Source organism: Puma concolor, chromosome D3, assembly GCF_028749965.1.
Source record: "Puma concolor isolate L17-30 chromosome D3, mPumCon1.1.hap2, whole genome shotgun sequence".
Classification (NCBI taxonomy): domain Eukaryota; kingdom Metazoa; phylum Chordata; class Mammalia; order Carnivora; family Felidae; genus Puma; species Puma concolor.
The window spans coordinates 34927751-34950529 of record NC_141678.1 but is presented as its reverse complement, the minus strand read 5'-3'; the positions used below and the strand labels follow the sequence as shown (position 1 = coordinate 34950529).

General features: G+C 41.9%; 1 long non-coding RNA gene across 1 annotated transcript; it reads right to left on the bottom strand.

Annotated features, from left to right (window-relative positions):
• Window positions 1-2317: 2317 nt before the first annotated feature.
• LOC147575491 (uncharacterized) lies at window positions 2318-18209 on the bottom strand. The gene is made up of 2 exons (XR_015242719.1): window positions 18013-18209; window positions 2318-2650 (listed from the first exon to the last, which is right to left on the bottom strand). It is a non-coding gene; the product is annotated as an uncharacterized LOC147575491 (long non-coding RNA).
• Between the last annotated feature and the right edge of the window lie 4570 nt (window positions 18210-22779).

Below are 22779 nucleotides of genomic sequence, written 5' to 3'. Positions count from 1 at the left end.
AATGAATGAGAGTTCCTCTTGCTCCACATGATTGCCCACATTTGGTGTTGACAGTATTTCAAATTTTAGCTGGTATTTTTAGTGGTATCTAATTGTTGATTTAATTTGCAATTCCTGATAAGGTACGATGTTGAGAATCCTTTCATATGCCTCTTTGCCCTCTGTATATCTTCTTTGGTAAGGATTCTGTTCAGGTCTTTTACCCATTTATAAATTAGGTTGTTCATTTTCTGTTGAGTGTTACGGGTTCTTTTTTGTTCTATTTTGCTCACCATTGTATACCCAGTGCCTAGGATTATACTTAGTAAGAGTTGAGTAACCGTACATTAACTGAATGAAGAAGTAGAAGCCAAATGGCAGGTAATTCAAGTTGTGAATAGAGATTAGTTATTGAAATAGACAGTATGAGAATGAAATGAGAAGAGACTATCTAGGACCAAGATTTTGAGGATTTCACTAATTTAATGTCTGGATAGAAGAGACTAATCAAATGACCATAGATCATAAGGAAAGGGGCTCAACATCATTAGTTATTGGAGAAATGCAGATTAAAACCACCATGAAATACTACCACATATTCATCATCATGGTTAAAAATCTTGAAAGGGCTAGAAATATCAAGTATTGGTAGGGACGTAGAGCAACTGGAATGCTTCTAGGGCAACTGTTAATTCAAACAACCGACTTGGACAACAAGAATGCTCTTACTCCACTTGGGGGAATGTGAATTCATGCCATCAACTTGGGAAACTGGTGACACCAACCAAAGTTGAATGTATTCATATTTTATGACCTAGCATTTCGAAACATTGTTTGGTGTGTATCCAACAGGCTGATACGTTGGACTTTATGATTCTATTTATATAAAATTCAAAAACAGGCAAAACAAACCTATTGCATTAAAAGCCAGTAGGTCATTACCTTTGGAGAGAGGTAGTTATTTGGAGGGGGATCAAAGTGGAGATGATTCTAAGGTTCTGGTATTTCCTGAACAGGGTGTTGGCTATATGAATGTGCTCAACGTGTGGTGATTCATAAAAGTGTTCACTTCATAGATTGTGAGCTTTTCCTGTATGCATGTTTTTGCCCTAATAAATTAAAAAATGTATTTAGAAAGAAAAAGATAAATCTGTTTGGAGTCTTCCAAAAGGAAGTAGTAAAGCTCTTTTTCCATCTCTTCAGTGCCCCAAAGAGTGTGAGTCTCTGAGGCATTATAAGAGCAAAGGAAACTACTAATAAAAAACTTGTCAGACATTTAAAATGTTGATGTTTTAACTTGGAACATAATACTGTTGTGAGGAGAAAACTTAATTGATGGTCATGGAATGATAAAAATATTTCAGAAATGGTCTAGGATATTTATCGAGTCATGAGTGAAAACACTTGGGCCTCCAAACTGTGTTCTACTGTTGGTTCTCATCAACGTAAATTTTGTCAGCCAGGACAATAACGCATAAATGAAATAATTTATTTTCCTGGACACTTAACTCTGGTTTTTATAAATTTCTTGTTGTTGATGCATATTGAAGTCATGAGTTGCTCTCAGCTGAGCTTGTGGTAATTGCTCAGAAATGCTGTGATGGTTTCTACCACTGAAACAGAGTTGAGCATGGAAAGTTGTCCATAGAGTTTGTTAGTTTCTCATAAGCCCTCACTTACACCCTGGATAGAGGTCACTCAGTGATTGGCAGCACCTGTAATTGTGGAATTGGGGTAAAACAATCAAACCCTATACCAGGAAGAAGGAATTTGGTAGCGTTAAGACAACACCAGAATGCTGTTCAGAAGACATTGTACCTTAGTCTTGCTACTTACTGAGTGACTATGGATAATTACTAATTATACTTTCTACAGCTCAGTGTTCTCAACTATCCACGGGGACGATTCATTGGCTTGCTAGGAGGGATAATGACCTCATATTCGAAAGCATTTAGCATGTGATGGGTGCTCAACTCAATGGCACCCTTGTTTCTTTCATGATAACTGAGAAGTGAGGAAAAAATACATGTTATAGTCGTATTTTTTTCAGAAAACAAACTTTGTGTTAACAGAGCTGTTGAATATATAATGTATTCCATTATGTAATCTGATGAAAAGTGCTTCAGCCTCACAGGATCTTGGTTCAACTCTTGCCTGCCATTTGCTAAATATCACCTTAAATATCACCTTAAGTAAGTTACTTACAGTATCTGAAATTTATTTTTCTCATCACAAAACGGCAAATTGTTACTAGTTTTCTCACCAGCTACCGTGAGGGTTAATGTTGATGTATGTACTAATCAGGGGTCTTTGTTTGCAAGTGAAACTCAACCACACCTCACCCAAACCAGAGAGGATTTATTGGCTCTTGTTGCCGAGGTCAGTCAAAGCAGAGGTGATCTGGTCTTGGGGATGACTGCAACCTTGGACTTAGACACTTTAAGTCCCTCTGTCTCTTGGATCAATATTGGCACTTCTAATACTTCTAAAACAGATACCAAGAAAGGGACCCAATCCTGGCTTAAAATCTTAATTATAAATGCTGTCTCCTTTGAGAATTTTCGTGGCCCCCTGACCATGCTTTGCAAAAGTAAAATTTGTGACCTTGTGCCACCTCTCTTTTCTTCCACTGCGGGTGTTGGCATGGCCATCACAGCTCTTTCCCAGCTCTCTGAAATGAGAGAAATTGAAACAACCTTGAGCTTTCTTGGACTGACCTGGATTTAGCAATTCTTTGTCACCTAACAGTGAGTTCTTTTTCAAAAGATGCATTGCTGAGAGACTAAGATAAGGGGTACACTTGGTATTGGAGATTGGCCATCAATCCCAAGGCATTTAGTCATGTTCTCACCCTTCTGCAGATAAATACAAGTCAACCTGTTCATTTTTCTTTATGCATATGGGAAAAAAATATATATACATGTGTATATATTTACCTATTATTTATAAATGCATATTGAATACTTTTTCCATGGGCTCATCAAAATCCCTGAAACTTTTGTTTATCTTTATTAACCCCTATTTTTCCTTATAGTATATCATGATATTCAAAAGCAAGCTTTGAGTCTAGGGAAAATGTGACTTCAGTCCTGGTTTCATCACTGACCAGCTGATATTTCAGGTTAACCTCTCATTTAGGTTTGGTTTCCCTAAAGAATTATCTCATATACTGTCTGATTCGCTCCAACAGTGCTATGGGGTATTATTATGCATAATTTACATGGAGACATCTGATGAGTATATGCTTGCTAATTATTTTTGTTTTTTATTTATATGTTCATTCTGGCCACAACCTTACTCTTCCAAAGAAGCAGATGTCCCAAACTCCCATAAGAAACCAACAATATGTAAAAGAACAAAGCACAGGCTGCCACCACAAAATATCACAGACTAGGTCCTGGTTCAAACAACAGAAATTTATTTTTTTCACAGTCCTGGAGGCTGGAAATGATACCAGCGTTTGGCCAATTCAATTTCTGGTGAGGGCTCTCATCCTGGCTTGCAGACAACCCCCTGCCTGCTGCATCCTCCCATATCCTTCCTTCAGAGCATTCTGGCAGAGAGACAGAGAGAGACAGACAGAGAGAGAGAGAGCGTGAGCATGCTCTCTGATGTCTCTTCTTGGAAAGACAATCATCCTATCAGATCAGGGCCCTACCTTTAGGACTTTACTTAACCATCATTATCCTTTCTATCAGCCCTATCTCTGAATACAGTCTCACTGGGGGTAGGGCTTCAATACACAAATTTGGAGGGGGGGGGGGTTGGACAAAATTCAGTCCATAGCACAAAACAAAATTAACCCCAAACTGAATATAAACAGAAACAACCAAACCTAACTGTACATCAAATTACACAACCACACAGAGAAAGCAATGGATGCCATTAACTTCAACTATGTGCGCTGTATAATCTTAGTGGATTTGAGGACAAAAAGATCTGCAGAGAAAACATGAATAGGCTTCGTAGGTCTGTTGTAGGAAGTGGTATTGGTTTAGCGATGCTGGAACTATTTTCTCTACATTGTAGGATAGACATGTTTTGTATTATTGGGAACCAGGGTTCTCACTGAAGGGAAGAGGAAACACTAAGTCATGGGGGCGGGGTGAGAAAGAAGGGCTGTAGTTGTATTAGGATGAACTCAGGTTTGTTTGTTCGTTTAACCTAATTCATTGAAAGGGCCTATATGCTCTTTTCAATATCACTTAAACATTTAGCACCAAAATCTTGGTGTTTAAAAGATCGGGGATCATTAGAGAAATAGCCGACTGCAGGGCTGGGGCAGGAAAAGCGAAAGGTGAATCTGAAACCCTCACGGTGTCAGATTACTTATTAAATACAGAGGGAAAAGCTACATTTACAATGGAGAAAGCGGTGGATACCATCTTAACTGAATTAAGATCCTTAGTAATGGGACACATTTACAACTGAGCCCCCTGCTCTGAGGCAATGGGAAGAATGCAGCACCTTCTGTGTAGTATTCTTGCCAAAATGTTTAACCCGCATCTAATTAAGGGAAAACAATCAGATAAGTCCACAACGTAGAAGACATTTTACAAGACAACTCGCTTTTCAAAAATGTCAAAAATCTCGAAAGGTAGAATAAGGCATGAAACTGTGGTTTGTATATTCTATATTGGTTAATTACAGTGACAAATTATTATAACAATTTATTAGTGTAACAGTATTATTTTCATTAAATTTTTTTATGTTTACTTATATTTGAGAGAGAGAGTGTGAGTGGGAGAGGGGCAGAGAGAGAGAGGAGACAGAATCTGAAGCAGGCTCCGCACTGTCAGCACAGAGCCCAATGCAGGGCTTGAACTCACCAACTGTGAGATCATGACCTGAGCTGAAGTCAGATGCTTAATCGACTGAGCCACCCAGGCGCCCAACAATATATTAATAAATCGCTTATCGAAGTTAAATATCTTGAGAGTGATAAAGTTATTGTAGTTTTATATGAGAATGTTTTTGTTCTTGGGAGATACCTGCGAAAGTGATTAGAGGTGAAATGTCATGATTACCCTAATTTACTTACGAATAGTCAGCCAGAAAAAAAAAAGTTTTTTTATATAATACAGTAAAAGAGAGAGAGAGAGAGAGAGAGCAAGTAAATGTGGTAAATGTTATCAGTTTGTGAAACTAAGTGAAGGGTATCTGAATAATTTGTTCAACTCTTTTAACATTCTGGTAGGTCTGAAAATTTTCAAAATGGAAAGTTTGAGGCAAAGCTCCAATGCCTCTTCCAGTGTAACACTATAAATTTCTCCATTTGGCAGCAGCTGCTTGGCTAGAACATTCAGGCAAGGCAAGAGAGGTTCTAGAGGGAGACCCTGATGCTATCCTCTGCTTGCCTACATTAGGTGTTAAGACAGATTGCAAGGTTAATTGGAAATAAAGTGTAACCCTAGAGTCTAGAATCCGTGGTTGGAAGGGGGCTTAAGGTCATACAGTTCATATATGAATAAGTCATGGCGGAGGTGAGAAAGAAGACAGAGTAGTTCCAGGCTCTTGGATTCCATGAAGAAATATAAACAAATACACACACACACACACACACACACACACACACACACAGAAGAACATAACAAAAAAATGGGGGAACTGATGTAATGTCGCTAGCTCCGTATTTTGTCTATGAAGAGTGACATAAAAAATTAAAAACTCATCCATTATTCCATCTGTTATCATACTTGTGTCATTACACATGCCATTTTAGTGAAATAATGACCTCAAGGAAAAAGGCGGTCTATTAGTTCAGGGTGAAAATTTTTTAAAAACCGGCTGCGTTCGGCCGTGTGAACGCACACAGTGTTCTTGTTCACAGTGGACAAGCAAAGATGCTTGTAAGTTGCTAGGTAGTCACTGGGGACCATTATGGAGTCACACCACCCTCCCAGGAGGGAGTCGCACCTGCCAGCTGGCTTTGCTTGGAGCCTCTGAGAGAGACGAGAAGACTGTCAAATCCTTGCTCAGAACATACTCAGACACCTCTCTGAGAGTTGTCTCTCCTATGGACCAACTGAAATGGGTCACTCTGTGGTTTCTACTCTTTGATTGCCACTTTGCCATCTGGAGGATGTCAGGATTTAGCCAGCTCAGTTTTTGCCCTCAAATGAGGTAAGGTATAAATCCCAAAAGAAATAAACTGGGCACCCATCTGTCCCCCTCTTTTTTTTTTTTTAATTTTTTTTTTAATGTTTATTTATTTTTTGAGACAGAGAGAGACAGAGCATGAACGGGGGAGGGGCAGAGAGAGAGGGAGACACAGAATCGGAAGCAGGCTCCAGGCTCTGAGCCATCAGCCCAGAGCCCGACGCGGGGCTCGAACTCACGAACCGTGAGATCGTGACCTGAGCTGAAGTCGGTCGCTCAACCGACTGAGCCACCCAGGCGCCCCTGTCCCCCTCTTTTTGAATACGCTTGTGATATTTGGAGGTGGCTGTCTTGTCTTAATTCATCTCTAGTTGTAACGCACCAGTCTTTCAGATATCCTTCTTAAGCAATAGGTCGGTTACTTGATATTTCACTATTTCTTGAGCTTCCACTGGTTGGTAGGACTGGTGTCGTGCCCGAGTGTCTGGGGTCCTGCGAGTCTCCTTCCTAGACTAGTAATGGGTGCCTGGGTTGCCCTCCTGGGACACCAGAGTCTTGACTGGGATTGTCATTCAGGGTTGGGTTTGCCTGGAAGGATCTGTCTTAACTGAATTTCTTTGGGGTATGAGAAATGGAACCTCATTTCCCACTCACTTGAGTGAGGAAGGGGAATATATTAGGTTTCATGGGTATTTCAGAAATCCAAGGCAGTGAATGTGGATAACCTCATTCAAGCCCAACCTGGAGGGCTGAGTGGAACAGCTTTCTCGTAGACTCTCTCTCCCCCTTGAAACATGGTCAAAGCCCATTTGTCTCTCTACAAATTGGCCTCACGCCCTCTTCAACTTCATGCATGTGGCTCGTGTTATCGCACCTGGGTTTATATCACCTTTATTCCAGCTGCACGCAGACACTGAATAGAACCTCAGAGCATCAGTTCCAAATTCCGGTGAGAAGAATTTCATTGGCCTGTTTTCAATCAGACATCCACCCGTGCCCACCTGGGGTCAGATCAGTGGCCAGAAGTTAGGTGGGTAGTAAAACCATAGCTGCCTGGCCCTCCCATCCTCCCAATTCCCCACTGATTTTTGGTGGAAGGAACATTCCTCAGAGGAAAGTGTCTTTCTAAACTGGGTGGAATTTCTAAAAAAGCATCTGCTGTGGGCTCCTTTAATTTAGTTAAGATTTTTTGTAAACATAGCAGTAGGAATGAGCGAGGAAAACTAAACTCCTTTCTGAACGAGCTGTGTTGAGTTTGCCATCAGTTAACTCAAACATGAATAGTGTAAATAATCTATTATTCTCTCGCCGGTCATGGTTGGGAGAATGAGATCTGTCCCGTCTCGTCCTGTTTATCTTGAACTTTTCTCCTGCTTGCCTAATGTCTGCTGTGGTATAATGTGCCAGTCTCTGCTGATATGGGCCATGGAGTAGGATTTTTTTTAAGACAAATCTTAGGGCTTTCATTCTTCTGCAGATTGGTGGAAGTCTGTCATATATAACTTGGGACCCACCTTTCCAGCTACAATGTACAATGGAAAGTATAGGAAATTGCCAGGCCTGTCCTTGGGAGCTCATGCCTGGAATCTCAGCCAGAGACAACCTTCCAAATCATCTTCTCCAACCTCCTTCTCAGTGTTTCCATAAAATAAATGGCACAGCCAGGTCTGGTAATGGAGGGATGACTACAGCATAGTAGAAAAAGTGAGAAGTCCTCTCAAGGAGGTATGATAAGGTCCAGTGGGAAGTAAGAGAGGAGAGAAAGCTAAAATTTCAAGGCCACAGCATATGAACTAGACTTGAGGACTGGTGTGATGTAGACCAAATGGTTCTTAAATTTTAGGTGCATCTGAATCACCTGGAGGGCTTGTTGAAACACAGAATTGGGGCTCTGAGTTAGTATGAAAGTTTCCCGGATAATGCCCTGCTCCAGGGCAGGGCAGGGCTCCATGCTTTGAGAACCGTGGACTCAGAGATACAGAGACTGGGGTTTAGGCAGAGGCACAGAGGCCAATAAGTGGTGTGGGCTGGTGCAGGTAAGATGGGCAGACAGGATTTTGTAGAAAAGTGAATGCCATGTGAGGAAGCTCAGATTTTATTTGGTTAGGCAATGGGGAGCCATACCAGAATTTTGAGCCAAAGAGTCTTATTTATTTATTTATTTATTTATTTATAAAAATAAAGTGTATTTATTTACTTTGAGAGAGAGGCAGAGAGAGAGAGAGAGAGAGAGAGAGAGGGAGAGAGAGAGAGAGAGAGAATCCCAAGCAGGCTCTGCACTGCCAGCGTGGGGCCTGATATGAGGCTTGAATCATGACCCACGAGATCATGACCTGAGCTGATACCAAGAGTTGGATGCTCAAGCGACTGAGCCACCCAGGCGCCCCCAAGTGTCAAATTTAAAACAGAATCACATAAACAGGAATGAAGTGCTGACACATGGTCCAACACGGATGGACCTTGAAGACTTTATGCTAAGGGAAGGAAGCTGGTCACAAAAGATCATGTATTGTATGATACCATTTATGTGAAATATCCAGAGTCGGCACATCCATAGAGACAGAAAATAGATCAGTGAGTGCCAGGGGCTGTGGAGAGGGGGCTGTGGACAATGGCTGCTTGATGGGTATAAGGTTTCTTTCTGAGGTGATGAAAATGTCCTGGAACTGGATAGTGGTGATAGTTGCACAGCATTGTGAAGGCACTAAATGTCACTGATGGTAAATTTTATGTTCTGTGTATTTCACTTTATAATAAAAAAACCCCCAGCGTCATATTTCTCACAAAACTATTACAGATGTAATGCTAATAGGTAGAACAGCACAAAACTGTGTATGTAGAATGGTTGCAACCATTTCAAGATGCAACATTACCTATAGAAAAAAGATCAGAAATAACTCACCATTAACTGAGTGTATGTGTGTGTGTTTTGGATGGTGAAAATAATGTGTGATTTCTCCCTTGTCAGAGCATTTCTTAATTTTCAATAAATAACCAGATATTAATTATCTAATTAGAAAAATGTTTTAGAAGGGGAGGAAAAGGAAGGTACCAGCTCTAGGATAACTTCGCTAAGAATATCTAAGCGTTATCGGCAAAGGCACGATTGAGCGTGAGCTTTGGGACAGATGTGTGTCCCAGACGCTGGGAGGGCACCAGAATGAAGGAATAAGCCATCCCAGGCAGAAGTGGTAACTGTCCACCACGCACCAGAGAGCATTGAGGTTTCTGTAGAGGCCTCCTCCTTGGCATTCAGTCTTTTCTCCTACTTCTCTTTGGTTTTCTTCCTTCGTTCAGCTGTCAGCATGTCTCATCCATTCCTGTTCATTCATTCATTTTTCTCAACAAATGTTTGTTAAGCATCTACTGTGTGCCTCTAATACATTATCCAAGTAGTTAAGTTGTGAGCACTCAGTCCTTTTTTTTTGCAAGCACGGTCTTGTTATACTGGCCAGGGGGGTCTTCTTTAACACTGCAGAGTTTTATATTGCTTTTCTCTTTCATTTTCTAAACCAAACTGTTTTCTATTCCTGGTCCTGGGTGCAACCCTCTCTCTCAATTCCCCTGGATAGTGAGGAAGTAATGCCTTTTCTGTTCCACTTCTCAGATCGTGCCCTTGACTCAGGCTGGCTATTGCAATCCAGACGAGGTTCTGGACATCCTGATGGCATGGTCAGTAAAATCTTCCCCAAGTGGTGCCTTCTCCTCCTTGAGTCCAACACTCCCACGGAAGAGCCCTGCTACTTTATTCTGAGCTGGCATATTTAGCTCTGACTCATCTCTGCTTCTCCACAAGCTTCTCTCTACTTTTGCCACTTCTTGGTCACTAGTTTAAACCTTATAGCCTTAAAGGCCATACCTTTTCTGTGTTAGACCTGGATCTATTATCTCCACTTTTAATTTTAATTTATTTTTATTTGTTTTATTTTTTTATTTTTTTTAAATTTTGTTTTTCAACGTTTATTTATTTTTGGGACAGAGAGAGACAGAGCATGAACGGGGGAGGGGCAGAGAGAGAGGGAGACACAGAATCGGAAACAGGCTCCAGGCTCTGAGCCATCAGCCCAGAGCCTGACACGGGGCTCGAACTCACGGACCGCCAGATCGTGACCTGGCTGAAGTCGGATGCTTAACCGACTGCGCCACCCAGGTGCCCCAATTTTTTAAATGTTTATTTTATTTATTCTTGACAGAGAGAGAGAGGGAGAGAGAGGAAAGGAGGGGCAGAGAGAGAGGGAGACAGAATCCCAAGCACTAACAGTGCAGAGCCTGACGCGGGGCTTGAACTCACAAACTGTGAGATCATGACCTGAGCTGAAACCAACAGTCGGATGCTTAACTGACTGAGCCACCCATGCATCCCTTTTATTTTTAGTTTTAAATTATCATGGCCCTCTCCTCACAGCATTGGTGTGGGCCAAACCTACATTTATGTTCACAAATTCCCACGCTGTGGCCACAGCCATACAGGTTTGAGAAGTAGTCTATTTCTTCAAAGGGTCATGGTCAGAGGCAAGTTCAGACTGTGGGGTTCTTGATGTCTCCTCATTGACCTTTTGCAACTCTAGCTCCTGGCCACACAGTGGATGCTAGTTAATATTTGGGGGAACATAATCAGGACCAGTATGTAGAAAAAATCAGTTAAGTATAGTGTTAGGGTATTAGGGTTCACTAGAGAAACAAAACCAAACTGATAGGATGTGTATTATACACACACACACACACACACACACACACACACATATATATGAAGAGATTTATTTTAAGGAATTGACTCATGTGATTCTGGGGGCTGGTGAGTCCAAAATCTGTAGGGTAGGCCAGCTGGCTGAAGACTCGGGGAACAGTCAAAACAGTTCAAGTCTGAAGGCTATCTGTTAGCAGAATTCCCTTGTCCTCTGGGGAGGTCGGTCTTTTTCTGTAACAGCCTTCAACTGATTGGATGAGTCCTACCCACATTATGGAGGGTAATCTGCCTTACTCAAAGTCCACTCATTTAAATGTTAATCTCATCTAAAAATACTTCCACAGAAACATCTAGAATAATGTTTGACCAAATATCTGGGTACTACGAGCTAGCCAAGTTAACACGTGAAGTTCACCATTATAAATATTGTTGGGTTTATTGTTTGCTCTTTAGGTAAGAACTCTAGGGCGTCAAGAATAATACTGTGAGTGGAAAATGCTGTGTTTTGTAGATAGGATCTCATGTGTTCAACAAATATTTATTATTTTTACTCTCTGGGAGAGACTCCTTAGCCCTGAAGAGATTACCAAAATGTTCAGAATACTATCCTGGACCTCTAGGAGCTTCCAGACAACAGGGAGGAATGGGATCTGTTCAGACAGCAGTGTGTGTGTGTGTGTGTGTGTGTGTGTGTGAAAATGCCAGCCAGCACTGACTCTCTCATCTTTGCAACAAACTCTGGATTCTCTGTATCTAGCTTGGATATTTTGCTTTCTATTCCGCTCATCATTTTTACCTGCATATCTCTGTCAATGCCTCAAACTAGAAACCAAGTAAAGGGCTCCCTAAATAGTAATCATGTCTGGGCTTGAATCCTGGATGTGGCCATAAAGGCAGGCCTTTACAGAGACCTCTTTGCCTCAGTTTCCAGAACAACTGCACCTTCCTCTAGGTAAGGGCACAGTGACATAATTGATAAAAGATACTTGGCAGGGTGGTACCTGGCACCTAGCTAGCAATGAACACTCGATTAGTGTTCGCTCTTGTTGTTAAGAGTCATCTTCCCTTCGAGGTTGTCATATTCAAAAGAGGAGAGAATTCCCAGTTATTCTGACCTAAACCTCCTAGGTCCTTTCCACCACTCCTTATCTTCTATCTGCCAGTGTCGTATATTTGGCAAAGAGCAGAGAACGTTCAGATTCTGGATCCCCCTTCTCATCAGAACCTAAAAGTAAGCTTCATACAAGTATAAATCTGCTCATGGAGAGTAGAGGAGAAAATACACAGATATTGCACCAGAGAAAAGATGTGCGAAGGCACCCACGTGACAGAATGGCCGGGAGGATATAAATGTCGAATCACTACATTGCACACCTGAAACTAATGTAATATTGTTTATCAACTATACCTCAATTAAAAATAAAAAAGGAAGAAAAAATGCATGATTCCAAAAAGGTCAAGCCAGCTTACAGTCCGAAATGACCATTTGGCTTTCTACCCCACTCACAGCAGCATGGAGTTTTAGGTTTTATGACTATGCTAATTCGATAAGTAGAAAATAGTTTCTCAATGGTTAATCTTCACTTGTGAAATTGAACATTTGGTTTGTCTATTTGATTCCTACTTGTGTCTGCTCATTTTTTTTTTAAGAAGAGTTTTCTAGACCAGTTTTAGGTTCACAGCCAAGTTGTGCGAAAGGTACGGTAGCATCTCCTTACCCATGGGGGATACATTCCAAGACCCCCAGTGGATGCCTGAAACCACAGATAGAACTGAATCCTGTCTTTATTATGTTTTCTCCTACATATACATACCTATTGTAGAGTTTGATTTATAAATTAGGCAGAGTAAGAGATTAACAACAATGACTAATAATGAAATAGAACAATTATGTTAATATACTGTAATAAAAGTGTGAATATGGTCTGTCTCTCTCTCAACATCTTATTGCACTGTACTCCCCCTTCATGATGTGAGATGATAAAATGCCTATGTGATGAGATGAAGTGAGGTGAATGACTTAGTCATTGTCACATAGCTTTAGGCCACTACTGATCTTTGGATGATACATCAGAAGGAGGATCATCTGCTTCTGGACCACAGTTGATCATAGGTAACTGGAACCTCAGAGAACAAAACCATGAGTAAGGGTGGGGGGGACTGCTGTTCAGAGATTTCCCATATACCTACACAGGCATAGCTTCTCCTATTATAAAAATCTCTCACCAGAGAGTACGATTGTTAAAATTAATAACCTAGATAACCATCATAATCACCCAGAGACCATAGTTTACATTAGGGTTCACTCTTACTGTTGTATATTCTATGGGTTTGGACAAATGTATAATGACATGTATCCCTCATTACATTATCATACAAAGTATTTTCACTCTTAAAAATCCCTGCGCTCCATTCAGTCATCTCTTCTCCCAACCCCTAACCCTTAGGAACCACTGATCTTTTTATACCCTCCATAGTTTTGCATTTCCAGGATGTCATATAGTTGGAATCATGCAGTGTGTAGCCTTTTCAGACTGACTTCTTTCACCTAGTAATACGCATTTAATGTTCCACCGTGTCTTTTATGCCTTGATAGTCCATTTCTGTTTAGCAGTGAATATCATCCCGTTGTCTGGATGTACCGCAGTTTATCCACTCACCTACTGAAGGACATCTTGATTGCTTCCACCTTTTGGCAATTATGAATAAAGCTGCATGATTTTGGGTTGTATGGTGAGAATATGTTTAGTTTTATAAGAAACTACCAAACTGTCTTCCAAAGTGGTTGTACCATTTTGAATTCCCACCAGCAAGGACTGAGAGTTCCTGTCGCTCCACATCTTCAAGAGCTTTTGGTGTTGTCAGTGTTCTGGATTTTTGTAATTCTCATAGGTAGAGTAGTAGTACCATACAATCCATTAATTTGTTGTTCTAGCACCATCTATTGAAAAGACTATCTTCGCTTCATTTTATTACCTGTGCTCCTTTGTCAAACAAAGATCAGTTGGCTATATTTATGGAGGTTTATTTCTGGGTTCTTTATTCTGTTCCATTGATCTATTTGTCTACTGTTTCATCAATACCATACTGTTTTGATTACTATAGCTTTACAGTAAGCCTTAAAGTTGAGTAGTGTCAGTCCTCCAAATTAATTCTTCTCCTTTATTTATTTATTTAAAAAAATTAAAAAAAAATTTTTTTTTTTTAACGTTTATTTATTTTTGAGACAGAGAGAGACACAGCATGAACGGGGGAGGGTCAGAGAGAGAGGGAGACACAGAATCGGAAACAGGCTCCAGGCTCTGAGCCATCAGCCCAGAGCCCGACGCGGGGCTCGAACTCACGGACCGCGAGATCGTGACCTGGCTGAAGTCGGACGCTTAACCGACTGCACCACCCAGGCGCCCTAAAAAAATTTTTTTTAGTATTTATTTATTTTTGAGAGAGACAGAGACAGAATGCGAGTGGGTTAGTGTCAGAGAGAGGGAGACACAGAATCCAAAGCAGGCTCCAGGCTCTGAGCTGTCAGCATAGAGCCTGACGCGGGGCTCAAACTCACGGGCTGTGAGATCACAACCTGAGCCGAAGTCAGACACTCAACCAACTGAGCCATCCAGGTGCCCCTTATTTATTTATTTATTTATTTATTAAAAAAAAAAATTTTTTTTAATTCTTTTCCTTTAATATCATGTTGGCTATTCTGGGTCTTTTCCCTCTCCATATAAACTTTAGAATGTTTGTCACATCTATTGTGTTGAATCTATAGATCAATTTGGGAAGAACTGACATCTTGACAAGATTGAGTGTTCCTATCCATGAACATGGAATATCTCTCCATTTATTTAATTTTTCTTTGATTTCATTCAACAGAGCTTTATAGTTTCATATAGATCTTATGCTTATTTTGCTAGGTTTATATCTAAGTATTTCATCTTTTGAGGTAATAATATAAATGGCATTGTGTTTTTTTGTTTGTTATGTTTGTTTGTTTGTTTGTTTGTTTGTTTTTTAGCAAGCTCCATGCCTGGAGTGGAGCCCAATGCAGGGCTCTAACTCACAATCTTGGAATCAAGACCTGAGCTGAGATCAAGAGTCAGATGCTTAACCAGCTGAGCCACCCAGGTGCCCCAATGATATTGTGTTATTAATTTCAAAGTTCACTTGTTCACTGCTAGCATAAAAGAATGTGACTGACTTTTGTATATCAGCCTTGTATCCTGCAACCTTGGTATAATTGCTTATTAGTTTCAAGTTTGATTTTATTTCTTTATTTCTCTATTTATTTATTGGGTCAGTTCTTCCAGATTTTCTACATAAACAATAATGTCATCTGACAGGAAAAACTGTTTTATGTCTTTGTTTCCAATCTGTATATTTTAATTTCCTTTTCTTCTTTTATTGCGTTAGCAAGACCTTCCAGTTTGGTATTGAAAAGGAGTGGTGAGAGGGAGTATCTTTGCTTCATACCTAATCTTTGTGTCTGTTCATTTTTTCTAATGGGGTCTTAGTTTCTTTCTTTCTTTTTAATATACTAATTCTTTTCATATTAAGATCATTAACTGATTCATATATGTGCCAAATATTCTTTTAAATTGCAGTTTAAAAAAATTTTTTTAATGTTTATTTTTGAGACAGAGACAGAGAGACAAAGCCTGTGGGGGGGAAGGACAGAGAGAGAGGAAGACATAGAATCCGAAGCAGGCTCCAGGCTCTGAGCTGTCAGCACCAAGCCCGATGCAGGGCTTGAACCCGCGCACCGTGAGATCATGACCTGAGCTGCAGTTGGACGCTTAACCAACTGAGCCACCCTGGTGCCCCTGAAGTTTATTTTTTAATTTCTTTTTTAAATGTTTATTTATTTTCAAGAGAGAGAGAGAGGCAAGCAGGGGGAGGGGATGAGAGAGAGGGAGACAGAGGATCTAAAGCAGGCTCTGCACTGACAGCAGAGAGCGTGATGTGGGGCCTGAACCTACAAACTGTGGGATCATGATCTGAGCCAAGTCGGATGCTTAAGCCCCTGAGCCACCCAGACACCCTTTCAATTGCAGTTACAAATTATATTTATAATATTTCCTGCATAAAGAAGGAGTTAACCTTTTAAAAAACATTAAAAATTTTTATTTTGAGAGAGAGAAAGAGAGTGAGTGAGCGAAAGTAAGGGAGAAGTGCAAAGGGAGAGAGAGAGAGTGAGAGAGAATCCTAAGCAGGTTCCACACTGAGCGTGGAGCCTGACATGGGGATTGATCCCATGACCTGAGCCGAAATTAAGAGTCAGATGCTAAACCGACTGAGGGACCCAGGTGCCCCAGAAGGAGTTAACTTTTATGTGTTCAAATCTATCAGCTTTTCTTCTTGTGACTTCTGAAAGTAAATCTGCATTTTCCTCTCTCCATTTAGGAGAAATAGAGCCAGAGCCCTCCCACCTCAGCCTCTCCACAGCATACCATCAGATAATTTTGACACACTGTTTTTGAACAACTGCTGACGGCAGAACCAAGAGAGGTGCCATAGCCTGAAATTCAGGTGGCCACATGTGGGCAAAGGGAATAATTGTTTGGTCCACTTCCCAGAACGTTTACCTGAGAAAGGCCTTTTTGGCCTCAAAAATCCCTTCCAGCAGAGCTACGATGGGTTGGTTCTGAAGGGAAGTTTTAGTTCAGTAGAAGAAAACAACATTTGAGACATGTGTGCGGGAAGGTATGGAGTGGGCATCAGAAATGAGAGACAAGAGTTAATTATAAACCACCAAAAGGGGGAAAGGGGCCTTACTAGGGGGCTGGAAACAAAGCAATCTTTTCCCATTTCCTGTTTTTAAAAACCTAGTTTGTCGTTCATTTTGCTGTTATTTAGCTGAAGTTATAATTTGCATATTTAAGTCTTCCATGTAAGCAGAGTGCAAATTGGTGAGAGCTTATAGGTAATTTAGATGTTTATGGCTCTGTGTAAAGTGTCGGTGCTGCTTTTTAACCTAGGGTCCTTTCTGTAGTCAGAGCTGAAAAACGGAGGAAGGAAGTGAGGCTGGTTGGAAGTTAACACTTCCTTTTTAAGGATAACAGCAACCCAGAAACAGTTTCACAGGCTTGGGGAAGGGACTAGGGTGGCCAACCTGCACATTTTACCTGGGACTGAGGGTTTCCCAGGATGCGAAACTTTCAGGATTAAAACTTGGACGCTCCCACGCAAGCTGGGACGGTTAGTTGCCCAGATCTGCTAGGAACCCCCCTCCCCTCCCACGTCTAATGTAACCTTCCCCCCAAATATGCAACAGCCTTTTTTATAACCACCTTTGACAGAGGATGAAACTGCAGGTCTACGAGATTCAGGAACTTCCTTAAATTCACACAAGCAGGGGATGAAGGAACCTCCATTTAAACCTTGTTCTGTCTGCTCCAGTGCCCTTCCTACCCTACCACTCACTCTCTCATCTACTCATTTAAACATCTTCAGATGTTGGTTTATGACGGGTTCTGTCACATGGGCAAATCAAGGAAATCAGTGAATAACAATGAGTTCAACAACAATAACCACAATAATAGAAACACAATTTGCAAGAGTTCCAATGTAATTGGACCCTTAAGGCAGCTCGGTTAACCGTTAGACCAGGTACTCAGATCTTCTGAGAGGCACTTGGAGTTAGGGGACTGTTGGCATTAGGCTCCTCCTAGTCCAAGGCAGTGTTGGGAATTCAGATAGAACAAAGATCTCTGTGTCTGTCTGTCTGTCTGTCTGTCTCTCACACACACCCCCCTCCTGGTTGACTAGGTTCAAACTCTAGCCATCTTGATCACCTTCCCCCTTACTTGGGGACTAGGTTTCATTGTGTTCCAGGTTTGCCGACTCTGGAGATTACACTCATTTTCTTAATCAGAAGAGCAAGAAAAATAAAACAGATGTACTAAACTTCAGGCATTTAACAGCATACTATAAACAGCCTGCTTGTTTGCCCATTTCCATGGTGGGCTCTATGCCCGTGGACGTTCTCTACCTTACTTGGTTCCACGCCCAATGTCTAGTACATAACCAGCATCTACCATTTGCTGAATGGGTATGTAAGCAATTAAAGATAGAAATTCCTGAAGATATAAGAGTTGTTTCCAACATCTAAAATCAGTTTTCTAGTTTGATAACAAATAATGTTAAAGATTCCCCCCACCCCCGCAAAAAAAAAGGTCGAACACAGTCTCTTTTAAGAAAAAGTATATCCTAAACTCTACGGTATTACTCTCAGCAATGGCAGCAAAACTTACGTGAATGATGGGAAAAAACAATCCACTGATGGCCTAAGAAATGAAACTGGGTTGGGTGCCTGGGTGGCTCAGTCGGTTGAGTGTTCAGCTCGGGTCATGAGCTCACAGGTTCGTGAGTTTGAGCCCCGCATCAGGCTCTCTCTGTGCTGACAGCTCAGAGCCTGGAGCTTGTTTCGGATTCTGTGTCTCCTTCTCTCTCTTCCTCTCCCTCACTCACGCCGTCTCTGTGTCTCTCAAAATAAAGAAATAAACTTAAAAAAAAAAAAAAAAGAAATGAAACTGGGTTGGGTTGACTGTGGTCTGCATCACTGTAATTATTTCCCAGTTTTACAAGTAAGCAATGAGAGTGAACAGGACTGATTGGGTTATATACTATTTATGGCTTTTGGGAGGTGGTCTCCCCATTGAATCCACTCATTTATTTTTGTTGACGGCGTTAATATATATCTTGTATCTTCTTTTAACCCAACCCTTTCAGCTCATTCAGGGATTGGAAAGACTTTAGAGGCCAACAGGCAGGAGTGTCTGTGAAGTGGCTGGTTAGGGGAGGAGGTGCTCAGTGCTGATATAACCAGGAAGGTGTATCTGGAAAATCTCAAAACTACCACTCAACACCAATCCTTTGGGAGAGCCCAACAGAGGCCTCCCTTGTTTTAAGTTAGGGGGATCTGCTTGTTCTTGAGCACTCTGGAGTACTCCCATTCTGTTGGTAAAGGAGAAAACGTAGAAAGCGGGTCTTGACCCTCCTTCATCCATTTGTCTGAAAAGCTGACAACTCACTGACTACTCCAGCTGCTGCTCCTGAACTTCTAAGAGATGCTGCCATCTTTCCCTACCAAGATGAAGACAACAAGACTTGCGAAGAGAGAACAGTCACTCAGAGAGGAAGTGTATCCTCTTACCTACCAAGCTGGCCCATTCCCGGTGCCTGGGGACTGACTGTTCTCCTCCCTACACATGGAGGCTCCTTCTGTTTTCAAGCATTCCCCGAAACTCAGAATCGCTTTTAGGCTGCTTTCTCCTTCTCCAAGTCTGTGGGTGAACTGTGAGCCCCTTTCACTTCTGCTTTCCTAAAATCCCTGACATCCATGGCTTAGCTGGAGGTTAGCTCCTCAAAATGTCTTTAAGGGGTCTGAATTACAAATAAGAGAGAGGAGCATGTGCTACTTGAAAATATCTAAAACTTACAGAAGAGAAGAAGGAAGGAAGGAAGGAAGGGTTAAGAAAATCAGATCTACTTAATGGACACTGCAGACACTAAAGTTCCGTTAAAAGAAAGATGCAGTTATTAAAAACAAGGTTCATAAACACTTAAATTTTTCCTTAATTGGCCCCTGAGCAGGCCAGATGACTCACCACTGGCCTTGTGAGATCAGCTTGTGGTCTGATGAGCTGCAACACATTTGAATGGCTTATCCTTTTTCACATGCAGCCCCAATTTTGTGTCATGTTATTCCCACAGAAACTTATTTGCTACAAACTTCCCTAGAAGTCTACACAGCATATGATGTAGAGAATATTAGGGCTCAGAGCCCACGGCCAAGAAAGAATTCTTGAGGCATCTTTGATACAAAAGGGTGGTTTTATTAAAGCATGGGGACACCACCCGTGGGTAGAAAGAGCTGCACTGGGCTTGTGATGGGTGACTGATTACACACTTTCAAGTTGGGAAGGGGTTGGGGATAGTGTAAGTCTCCAAAAAATTTTGGAAGCAATGTTTCTAGGATCCTGAGGGGGCTAGCTATTGTTAGGAAAAGGTCATTTACCACTGTCTAGTACAACCTCAGGCTTGAGACCCTTCACATATGTTATCAGTGGGCCATATGCTTGGAGGATGATTACTAACATATATTTGGGGGGAGGGGGACGGGGAGAGGTAAAGGAAGTTTCCGAAGGAATTTTTGTATGTTAAAGTAGATTTACAGGATTCTGGAGGGTGGGGAGGTGGTTGGGCTAAGATTGCCTTTTGCCCTTAGGCAGCTGAGCTCCTAGAGGAATGTCACTTTGCCTGTCTTGAGGGCTTGTCAATGGGCTGTAAGTTGTAAGGAAATTTAATTTTTTCTTTTGCCTTTGTTTCCCCGCATCGGTATACACATTTTATCTACTACCTAAGCGAGATGTGCACCATTAAACATACCCTAGTGAAGCGCCGTAATTTTCAATGCCGTGATCATTCCCCAAATGTGAAGGGATTTCAGTTGTTTCATCCATTCAATGTTGCAGTGAGTACAGCTGTCCTCCCTTTATCTCAGCCGAGATGATTTTTTGTTCCTTTCGCGTATGTCTTTGTTTCTTTGTGTGCCTGTTTGGGTACAAACAGGCAGGCTTTGTGTTGGTTCCCTTTTTGTACTTATTTCTTTTTTTTTTTTTTTTTTTAAATTTTTTTTTTCAACGTTTTTATTTATTTTTGGGACAGAGAGAGACAGAGCATAAACGGGGGAGGGGCAGAGAGAGAGGGAGACACAGAATCGGAAACAGGCTCCAGGCTCCGAGCCATCAGCCCAGAGCCTGACGCGGGGCTCGAACTCAGGGACCGCGAGATTGTGACCTGGCTGAAGTCGGACGCTTAACCGACTGCGCCACCCAGGCGCCCCTTACTTATTTCTATGTTATGGTCCAAAAAGGGATTTGTTGGTTCAAAAAACAACCAAGCTTCTGGCCTTTACTGGCTTTTGCTAATCTTTAAGGAAAGGATGCGGTGGTTTCCCCAGGCATTTTCTACTCATCTGGTAGACTTTTGCAAAATACTCGTTGGTGATTTACTCCTTTTTTTTTTTTAAGTTTACTTATTTCCGGGGTGGGGGGAGGGGCAGAGATTGGGTGGGGGGAGAGAGAGAGGGGGGAGAGAGAGAGAGAGAGAGAGAGAGAGAGAGAATCCCAAGCAGGTTCTGCACTGTCAGTACAGAGCCAGACGTGGGGCTCGAACTCACAAATCACGACCTGAGCTGAAATTAAGAGTTGGACGCTTAACCGACTGAGCCACCCAGGCGTCTCTCTGAATTACTCTTTAAAAAAAAAAATCCCCATGCAGAACCATCTGAGATGAAGTCTAAGGATGAGCATTTCAGGCTCAACCATCCATTATGCAAAGCCCCTGGGTCCTAGGGCCATATTGTGCATGACCCAGACATCCACAAAATAGTATTCAAAACAGTTTGCATAGTGTAAGAGGTCAAAGATCCTGCTGGAGAAAAGTCCTAGGTAGATGGACATTAAAAAAAAAAAAAAAAATCATTGCTAGTCACTTTTCTTTTTAGAGCATTACTAGTTATTTTTTTAACTCTGGTAAAACAGAAAGGATCCTTGGCATAATATAGGGGTACCTTTCATATAGATGGGTAATTCCACCTGTGTATCCGTTTAGACCCTGACTTCTTATAAAAGGGATTTAGCTGTTAATTCCTTTATTTATGTTGAGTAAACGCTACGAGACGCGTGAACAAGTGTGTACAAGCTCAGGGCAGACTTTACTGAGGAGGTGAAATTTGAGCAGCTCTCTGAAGGATGACAGGGTTTCACCAGGTGGGCAGAGGAGAGAGGCTGGTTTGGGCAAGATGTGCTGAAAAGCTTGGATTTCATCTTGTTTGGTGCCACTGAAGACTTTAACGCAGCAGAAGGGCGGAACTCTGAATTAGTCCAGTGACCTTTTATTTTACAAAGGTCTCAAGAAAACCTTCACGTCCTATTTTATTTTATTTAATAAATTCTCAGTTGTGCATCACTGAATTTTTACCCCTGCTTAGGTTATATCAGAACCACTTCATATGCAGAAAATACCAGAGGAGTTAGGACAGGCCCTTAGCACAGTAATCAAAGAGTATAATAATAGCATTCATAGAGAACATTATATCTTTAAAAAGTTGAGAGCTATCCAGGACCTTGTCACTCCCAAAATATGCGTTGTAGTGGCCATCGTCCTCCCTTCTGGGTGAGAGCCTTATGCATCACCTTGGGGTGATTGTGGGGAGCAGGTTTTTCATGAGGCCAACTTTTAAAAAATATATTTATTTATTTTTGAGAGACAGAGAGAGACAGAGTGTGAGCTGGGGAAGGGCAGAGAGACAAGGAAACACAGAATCTGAAGCAGGCTCCAGGCTCTGAGCTGTCAGCACAGGGCCCGATGCAGGGCTCCAACTCATGAGCTGTGAGATCATGACCTTAGCTGAAGTCGGCCACCAACCGACTGAGCCACCCAGGTGTCCCATGAGGCCAATTTTAAGCTCCTCGGGGTGACCTAGCTGAGAAGGGGAATATACCCATGAAGGCAGTCGGGTTGACAGACGAGGACTGCCACTTTGTAAGGCAGAGCACAGAACGTGACACACACAAGGGGATTTTTAATGGAGCTGGGAGTGGGGAGAAAGATAAACAGACGGGAGTAATTCTGGGGGTGCAGGAGAGGAGGCCTGGATAAGGGATTGTTTTGGGAGAGCCTAGACACCACACGGGCATCCCAGATGCCTAGGCTAGTGGAGAGTGGCATAGAAGGGGAGGGATCATGAAAGAGGGTAAGGGAATCGAAGAGAAATGTTGTCAGCTCATTTTTGTCTGGGAATGGTCCTGCCCTCTGTGACCTGTTGAGGTGTATGAATCCCCACTTATGGAAAGGCTTGCATTCTGGTCCAGTCAGCTTTCGGGAAGCGAGAAGAAAGGCCAAAGGCAAGTGACTGTAACACGGAGACTCAAGCCATACTGTCAGAGACAGCGCTCAAGCCATACTGTCAGAGACAGCGCCGGCGTTAGGGAAGGGCTGCTGTGGACCTTGGC